Genomic DNA, 9,542 nt, shown 5'->3' with positions numbered 1-9,542 from the left:
CATTGTCTCTGTAGTCTGAGTAGGGTCCTGAAACTCTCTGGCTAACTGTTACACCTCAATAATCGGTGCGAACTCGACTCTAAACCTGGTGGTAAAATCATCCCAAGTCATAGTATCAAGTGTTGTGTCATCCCCGATACCATGCCCAACCTCCTCCCACCAGTCACGTGCCCTGTCCTTCAGGAGACAAGATGCTAATCTGACCTTGTCCCCCTCGGGACATCTGCTAGTGCAGAACGCATTGGCAACATCTACCAACCACCTAGTACTCGCAATGGGGTCCCGCGCCCCATGGTAGTCTGGAGCTCCACAAGCCCGGAACTCCCTGAAGGTGAGTGTGCGCGACCCCATCATGGCCACCATCTCAGCACGAAAGGTGCTCAACTTCTCATCCATCAACTCCAAGATACCCTCCTTGATCGAACCGAAGATTACAGGAGTCTGCTCAAGTATGATACGGGTAACCTCTAAAGTGAAAAACTCCCTAGGGTTTCAACTTGATGGTTGAATTGATTCGATCGGTTGGTTTTCCAACTTAGGGTATTCCATCTCGAGGATGACCAGACCCTATGATCAATTGGACCTGGCATATCGGTATTCCCACCCAAAGGGTGATATGGGACAGACAGGAGTGTCGTACTAGTGGGCCAGTAGTGGTAAGTATACTGATGATGGTTCGAGTTATTGTAGCGTGACTTGGGTTGATTCCATCTGTGGAAGAGCCATAATGTGTCTGAAGTGAGGAGGAGATGGATCGCTGGAGATTAGGTGATAGGTGAGACTGTCATGGGTCATGTAGCGTCTATTGTGTTAGTAGAGGCTGATAGCAGGACGTGGAAGCAAGTCCATCCAGTCAGTTTTCTTTTCGGGAGACGCATGGGGCTGCCATTTATGTGGGTCTTTTGGTTCAGTAATCGGTGAGGAGTCTGGTGTTGCGGGTAGTAGACAGACAAGTGGGACCAGGGAGGTTTCAACTTCGTCTGAGAAGCATCATATGGTAGCAGGAGGATTTGAATTAGGTATCTAACTTGGGATTCATGTGTAGGATGCGAGGGAACTCCATTCTATGGATGATTGAACCCGTCATGGGCATGCCTGGTATTCCAGTTCGAGGCTGATTGGGCTAGGCGTGAGTGTTCGTGTTTCAGTGGATTGATTTTTTTTATGATGTTGTGGGACAATTTTCCTGTCAGCACGAAGGGTTCGCCTCAGGGAGAGGGAAAGTTGGGTTTCCGATATGTTGGTTCATCAGGATTTGTCAGTTGGCAAAGTGGCTTGTATGATAGACCTTTTAAAAGGTTTGGTTGGGTTTCACATCATCTTGCATGTTTTGCAATTGCGAAAGTGCATCATGGATCAGGAAGCAGAAGAGCATTGGCTGACATTCAGGTCGGTGAGCGTCTTTGTTATGTTGAGAGGCCTGTGTCCATTCTGGAGAGAAAAGGGTGAAGGTTATGCGGAACAAGGAGGTATCTCTGGAAAAGATACAGTAGGAGCCCCAATGAGGGTCCGAGTGGACGTGGGAGCCAAAGGCTGAGATGCGGGAGCACTACCCAAGGTTTTTCACCGCAGCAGACTTCGAGGACGAAGTCTAGTTCAAGTGGGGGGAATTGTAACGCACCGATTCCCGTGTATCAATTTGTGGTGATAATTTCTCATGATTTCAAGATCTACTCGACGAGTCGGTTGCCTGACTCGCCGAGTAGCAGCGGGCTGATCCGCGTGTTTAAGTGACCTACTCGCTGAGTCCAAGGAGGGACTCAACGAGTAGGAACTGGCAGATGAAACCCTAAATTTCGGGGTTTTGCACCCTATTTAAGGAACCATTAGCCTCCCTTAGTCCCTTACAGCCTCTAGAGAGTCCAGAAAACCCTATTTCGTGGGAGAGCTTCATTTGAGTGTGTTTTTGAGCTTTGGAAGGTGGAACTTGTGAAAGGAGCTTAAAGGTCAAGTAGCTAACGGCAAGGGACTCGTGTAGATCTGCAAAATCTATCTTAGTTCGCTTCATTTGAGGTATCAATTCATGATCTTGGCCTCTTTCCTTTCTAGATCTCTTTGGATGAAGTTAGGGCTTCTTGGCTTGGTTATGAAGCTATTCTTGGGTATGAGCTCAAATATGAAGTTATAACTTCGGATCTGAATTCTCTTTGATTTGTAAGTCCATAAAGCTATCAGCATTGGCAAGCATGAACCCCTCCTAAGTGTAAAACCCCATTTTAAGCTTGGTTTTGGCATTTTGAGTCATTAGAGCCTTGCATGCACGTAAAGTTTGCAACTTTACGTGATAAGAATGCCTTGGGAACTTGGATCTGCAGTATGGAGCCTTAGCATGGCTTAAAAAGCATCTGTATGGATAAAGGACTGAGGGGACTCGACGAGTCGCATGGTAGACGCAGCGAGTCATATGAAGATGGTCATAAACTCGACGGGTTGGATGAACAACTCGGCGAGTCTGATGAAGATTGTCTTGCGCTCGGCGAGTGCCATGGTGACTCGGCGAGTTAGCAAGTTATGCAAGGAACTCAGCGAGTAACTGAGGGTACTCGACGAGTTGAGGTCAACATGGACTGTTGACTTTGATAGTTGACTTTGACTTTGACCAAGGGTTGACCGTTTTGACTTTTAAGGATATTGGTAAACGGGTATTTATAAATTGGATCATTGATGGTTATAGGTGTTGGAGTTTGGGGCAGTGTTTCTGGAGCATGATTTTGTGGTTCAGTCCGGTATTGCAAGGTGAGTTATCCTCACTATATCAACAGGGTCCAAGGCACCAAGGTCGGCCCTTTCTCGGATTGTATACTTGTATTTGTTTGATATGCTTATTGATCTGTTAGATCAGTATCCTGGTATATAGGATGATGCTATGTTAGTGGCCTGGTTTAGGTCAGTATCCCGGTATATAGGATGATGCTATGTTAGTGACCTGGTTTAGGTCGGTATCCTGGTATATAGGATGATGCTATGTTAGTGACCAGTTAGATCGGTATCCTGGTTAGGATGGTTCTATATTATAAGATCTGCTAGATCGGTTTGTTCGTCTATAGACTGTTATGTGATTAATTGTTATATGTGAACATGGTTGTTTGTTTGGGGGTTGGGTTGAGGCGGATCTTGCTTCGTGTTGTAGGCCAACATACCCATGGCGGACCGGATAGACTGCAGGCCCAGGAGGGCACTTAGTTAGGCTGAAGGCCCGACGAGCGGTCTAGATAGGCTGAAGGCCCCGAGAGGGCGGTCCGGACGTGTCAAGGCTCGGAGAGTGGGCCAGATAGACTGAAGGCTCGGTGTGGGCGATCTAGTCATACTGTAGACTCAGAGAGTGGACCAGGTGGACTGAAGGCCTAGTGCAGGCGGACTAGTCACACTGTAGACTCGAGATGCATGGTTTTTCTGTTTTGTTGATATGATATGATTATGGTTATGATGTTGGTATTTTGGAGGTAACTCATTAAGCTTTCGGACTTACAGTTTCAGTTTATTGTTTTAGGTTCAGCAGATGACCGCGGGAAGGCGAAGGCATGACCGTGCACTTCCTCGATTGATGATCATGATTTCTGGGAACTTTGATGTATAAACTCTTTTGAAAACTAATTGTAAAAATTGAATGGTTTTAAATGATTCAAAAAGTTTTAAATTGACTCGAATTTTATGGGTGTTACATACACTAATTCATTTCAAGTCACTAAACTCTCAGAAAAACATACTTGCTCAAACACAGACTCCTTCCCCATCGTCCCCAAGCCAAAAAGAATGTTTTTGGTCACTTCTTGAATGACATATTATCTGACAATACAAGTAATATGTTGCTAGGAAAACAAATCCACCGAACTATAAATAATCGTCTTATTGTATGTATTATGTATGGAAAAATATATGTTGTAAATCTATTAAAAGGGGCCCCTGAAGAAAGATTTCAAAAACTTCCTTTGTATTGTTACAATTGAATCTGGAGACCGTTACACATATAAAAATAGATAACAACAATATATTTGAATACTTTTTGTTTACCATAAGTTACACGATAATATTTCTTATGTATATTTTTTGGACTTGTTATACATATATTAGATCTAATTACTAATCTAGTATACTATTATGCATATTTGAGTGTTTCTAACATATTTGTGTCTTATTATTATCATTGACGAATTATTATCATTGACGAAGTCCGCCTAAAAGGGAAATAGTTGGGAACTATGTTTCTAGTGAAAGCCATTAACCGTAATAACAAAATCCTTCCAATAACATTTGACGTTAGAAAACATAATGTGGGGAATCTAGGATATAGTTTTTTATCGAGATTAAAAGAGTGTATCGTGGATATGGCCATTTAATTCGGGTTCTCAACCGCATATCACAGACTTTGTTGTCGATATTTTTTGATGAATATGCCAGCAAAGATAGGCAAACAAGACGAAATCAGAATTTTGTGTTAGGGGCATGCAAGCTTACCGTGAGTCTGATTTTATCCATATATTCAATAGGAGTTAGTGGGTAGGTCAAATCCATCCAATAATGATAAGAGAGAAGATAAAAGGTGTTAACTAGTAAAGAAAAAAAGAGTGAAAGGGAGGGTATTTTTCTTTCTTTTTAAATTAAATAAAAAAATTGAAAAAGAAAATATCAAGCACAACATAAATTGAAACAATATGAATACTCCAAACATAAATTGAAACAACATTGACATTCCATGAAACCGAAAAAATTAAGGATTAAATTTGATATTTACCGTATATGAAAATTACTTTTTATATATATAAAAAAAGTCAAAATAAGTTAGTTCACTCAATTTTTTATATTTAATTATTAACTAGTAGGGAATTACTTGCGTCGTTGGCGCCGGGTTGGATCAAGTTTGCGTAAATGCTCTTCAAAATCATGTCCAAATTAAATGTAGTGGATTGCTGATTTTTTAGGGGTTCAAGTTCCTTTGTGCAATATTGTTTTGATAAAATTTGATCTTTCATAGATCAGTTTCCCTGGACTCATCGGAGCCCAAGAACTTCCGCTGGGTATAACCGGATTCCAATGCTCATTTGGTACATTCACCATTAATCTCGTCCACTTTTTGTCTCTTCCAGTTGACTGTGTGTATTCAAATAAGGAAAACTCCCGTCAAAATCACAAGAATGAAAGTAAGTACAACCAAATAAAAATTAAATCTCAACTACATATGAATTACTTTACTTTTTGGTTTTAGTAGTAGTAGGATTAGTTTGTTCCTATTGGTTTTGGTCTAGTATGAGGTTACATTTGCTTACGTTCACACGTCACTCTTTTAAAAGGCAAAATGACATCAACATACTGTTAAACGACCAAGGGCATAATTGTCATTAACTCGCTTAAAAAACAGATAAATATATTGTGTTGCTTACCCAAAAGTCTCATTTGATGCCTTTTCAAAGCTTCAATTTTCTCTCATTCGTTTCCTATAACCATTCAAACTAATTTATTAGATTCACTGATAAGACAATCTATAACAAACCTAATTAATAGTAAAAAGCACACGACTTTTATTTTAAAAAAAAAACTAAAGTGCATTGTCATTTTTGGTAAAAAAAATATTGTAATAGCCAAAAAAAAGTTTATAAGCTGTGTATCTTTTACTATGACAAAAATACAAACCAAAAAAACAAAGTAAAAGCCAAAACAATGCAAAAAAAAAATAAATGACCAGGGGCATAATGGTCAATAAATGGCTTGCGTTACCATATAATTAGTATAATCACATAGTCTAATTTCCTTCCTATACTCATCATTGTTTTTAATTGAAAACTGTAATTGGTAATTGAAAAATGGAAATCCGAGTCGTAGGTGTAGAAGAAAAACAATTCCAAAAAAATATTATAACCTTTTATTTTGGACCAAAATACCCTTGTGTTTCAAAACATTCCAGATCCGCTTCAATCTTATTCGCGTTTTCAAAAAAAATAAGTTTAGCATACTGGAAAAAAAAAATAATGTCAAAGATGCAAAGTTTTTCTAAAAATAATCTTGGTAACCCGTCAACAAATGTGCATTAAGAATCTAAAATATGTGATAACATAATATATAATACCTTGATTTTCTGCCAAAATTCCTCTTTGTTTTCTTGTTCCTGTATGTTGAGAATGTTTGCATACGGTCTTCAATGGTTAGTGGTAATTGCCCAAGAGGAGAATGAATAAGGTCTGTCATAAAACAAAAACACTATCAATAAGAAACAACTCAAGTTGCTTTTTTTATTTTAGAATACCAAATAAGTTTGTCATTTGCTTTACATGACAGTGTTGTTGACCTGTAACCTTAGTCTGCATCCCATAAGTCGATATAGCAGTTGTTGTAAAGCAGGAAGTTGTTTCTATAGTTCTTCACTTTCTAAATCCCTTGTTCTTCTATAACCCTTATTATTATTATTATTATTATTATTATTATTATTATTATTATTATATAAGATAATAAAACAAAAAAATCCATATTTCACTCCTTTTGTATCAAATCAATGAAAATAATCATCTTTTTCTACAGAAAACTGATATATCAAGTATCTACTCAAATTCAAAATACTGTATTGACATTGAATTCAATTAAATATATTAAAAAAAAGATATATATTACATGTTCTATGACTTTGATTATACTTTAATATTTAGAAGTGAAAAAGTTATTAACCTGAAAGTTCCACAATTTTATAGAAAAATTGATTAACCTAAGCTTTTATATAACTTTCAAGTGTTTCAAAAAATTTTCTGCAAAAAAAATGGAAAAAGATACACTAAAATGCTGTGAATTACTTAACCAAGTATGTGATTATCATTTTCTTGAAATTAATTAATGTTATATAAAAAAATACCTTATTTTCTTGACCTTGAGCAAGTGTTGGGATTTTTTCAGCTTCAATATCATATTTAAAAACTCTAAAACATTCAAGTCTTTCTTCTAAGAAAAGCCCATATGTACGCATCTAAACAGAACAATCCCAAGCTGAAAATTTTATAAAAATAAAAATAAAAGTCATGAACTACTTAAAACATTTTAAAGATTCAAATTGTAAGTTGAAAATAAATCAAAAAAGATACCAATAGGGCTTGAATCATCTTTGAAATTAGCAATTTGAAGAACACACCCTCTTTGTTGGAAATTTACAAGTTCTTCCCTAAAAGTTGTATCACCTTCCCTTAGTGTCCTATGGATAACTATCAGTGTTTTCAAAGCCACCTGATAAGAAACAAAAAGGTTAGATGCAGAAAATTGCAATGTACGGAGTAGAAGAACAAAATTGCGTGGATGGTGTAACGAAAATCAATTGCTACATATGGTTTTATTGTTTCTGAGAATCGTTATGATTCATAAGTGACCATCAAAAGATAAAAACACAATGGGCTTTTGCCAGCATAAAATAGGGCAACAACTAACATCTTATTAAGCTTAGCAAAGCATTAAATGAAGGAATCATATCAAATTTCCTAAAGAATAGGCAATTATTGTTGGTCTGATTATTATGTAAAACTGGTTTTATATCTAAATAAAACTGTATTTCAAATAGACATTTTATCAAACAGGTGGTATGCGTCTTCATTTTCTTCAAATTTTTGTAATAATAGTCCTACCAATTCAAACTCATTTCAGCTTACAATAGAGATGATTTAAAATCAAGCAACTGAAATAGGAATCGAAGAGAGAAAGTAGATATAGACATACTTGATTTACAATCTGAATTGGAGGCATGCTTGTGAGAGGCGACGATTGTTAACAAAGTGCCCAGAAGGTGTGTGGCATGCGACCGGGTTTCCATCAATTGAAGAGAAACCTTCAAAAATCATGTTCAATTTAACGGAGAGACAACGAAACGAAGATCCAAAAACTTGGAAACGAACAAAAAAAAAGAACAGGAGCGTGAAATAAACCCAAACCTCTTACGATGTACACCAGATAATCATTGTTGCGTTTTTCTGGACGAACAAAGGCGTAGGAGCGATGGTGGATATGACAGTCGGGATCGGTAAAGAAGATGCAAGCTATAGCACCGACAAATTAAAATACGAACCCTAATTCAGTAACAATGGTATCGATATAGAAAAGAGGACGGGAAATAAAGATAGAACGAACTAAGAGGTACCTTGGTCCTAGGTTAGCAAATGGAAGCATCTGGTAACCACCAACGGAGGAATCTCCATAGCGAGCTGTGGAGGCTGCGGTGATGGTCGTCTAGCGTTTCCAGAGATGAAACAGGTTGTTTCTAGGGCTTCGACGGTGAAACCAAAAACTGGGTGAAACCAAAAACACAACAGAAACAGTGATGAAGTCAGGAGGGAAGTTACGATGATAGAGACGTTGGAGGGGTCAGCGACTCAGAACAACAATGCTCCTCAAAGGTGGGCCACTTCCACAGACCGACTTGGCCAACACCAGTCGCCTACAACGTCGACAAAGCACCTCCGGTATATTGGTTTCTCCGACGAAGCGACTCGAAACAACTATGCTCCTCAAAGGCACTCCTCATGCATCGCCGCCTCACAAATCTACAGGAAGGCATCAAAGGAAGAAAATGGTGGGTTGAAGAGAAAACGTTGAATGACAGAAGCTGTGAAAAAATTAAGGAGCCGTGGTGGTGCAAGAAAAGGGACCGTCGGTGTAGAAGATAAGGATCACCAAATATTTAAGGCGGTCTCTAAAAAAACCTTTTAAAATAAAAATGACGGCGAAGTAAAAAGAAGCAAAGAGTATAGCAGCCAGTGTGGCCAAAGTAGCAAATGACGGAAAAAATGTGGCAGAAATGAGAATTGACAAGGTTCCTGTTCACCAAGTTTTTAGCAATTAATAATATATATAATATGTATATTTTACTATTATATATACTATTAATTGACAAAAAAATAGGTGAATAGGAGAAGGTTATTCAAATTTACCAACGTGTTTCCAATTTGAGAAATATAATGGAAAAACGATAGCTTGATGAAATATCAATCAGGGTTTATCATATGTACTCTGCAACGTATCTGTGAACGGGACTGCAGCGCTCTATGTGGAGATCAAGAAGTTGAGGAAGGAACTCCAAGACCAAGTGAGGGTCTTTTGCGCCAGAAAACTTCTCTTTCAATTTACGTAAGGTCTCGAGCTTCGAAGGAACGTCAGTGGAGAACTTGGCGGAGTCAATGAGGTTAGCAAACTTGTCCCTCGAAATTGTTTGCATCATTCCGACCATGATCTATCAACAAGCAGCAAAATCTCTAGTTCATGAACCCTAATACTGACAATTCCCTAACTGGACTTAAATTGAAGCGGTGTGTTTTGGCCTTCGGTGATGAGGTTTTTGTTTCTCTTCGTTGCTCGCCCCCATCCGATAATATGAAATTGCTTGTCACTTGTAGATTTCTGGCCCTAATTATAGTCTAACTAAAAAGCATTCAGAAGAAAATCTTGGGACTGAAGACAATGATGTGAGAGTATATATTAGATTATTAGTTGTACAATAGGGATATTAGAGATTAGAGAATGAAAGAAAAATAGAATATTACTTAAATTTGTAACGACCCGTCTTCGGTATGAGGATTCCATAG

General features: G+C 38.1%; 1 long non-coding RNA gene across 2 annotated transcripts; it reads right to left on the bottom strand.

Moving 5' to 3' along the window:
* Nucleotides 1–4,689: 4,689 nt before the first annotated feature.
* Nucleotides 4,690–8,643, bottom strand: LOC145076528 (uncharacterized). Of its 2 annotated transcripts, XR_013692703.1 has the most exons (9): nt 8,102–8,643; nt 7,896–8,000; nt 7,684–7,792; nt 7,062–7,200; nt 6,836–6,966; nt 6,264–6,385; nt 6,062–6,173; nt 5,379–5,432; nt 4,690–5,088 (listed from the first exon to the last, which is right to left on the bottom strand). It is a non-coding gene; the product is annotated as an uncharacterized LOC145076528 (long non-coding RNA). The 2 variants fall into 2 exon arrangements; XR_013692702.1 differs by lacking the exon at nt 6,264–6,385 and having other exon boundaries at nt 8,102–8,637.
* Between the last annotated feature and the right edge of the window lie 899 nt (nt 8,644–9,542).

This window comes from Lactuca serriola, chromosome 9 (genome assembly GCF_051521515.1).
Source record: "Lactuca serriola cultivar US96UC23 chromosome 9, Lser_US96UC23_V15, whole genome shotgun sequence".
Taxonomy (NCBI): domain Eukaryota; kingdom Viridiplantae; phylum Streptophyta; class Magnoliopsida; order Asterales; family Asteraceae; genus Lactuca; species Lactuca serriola.
This window is presented reverse-complemented; position numbering and strand designations above follow the sequence as displayed.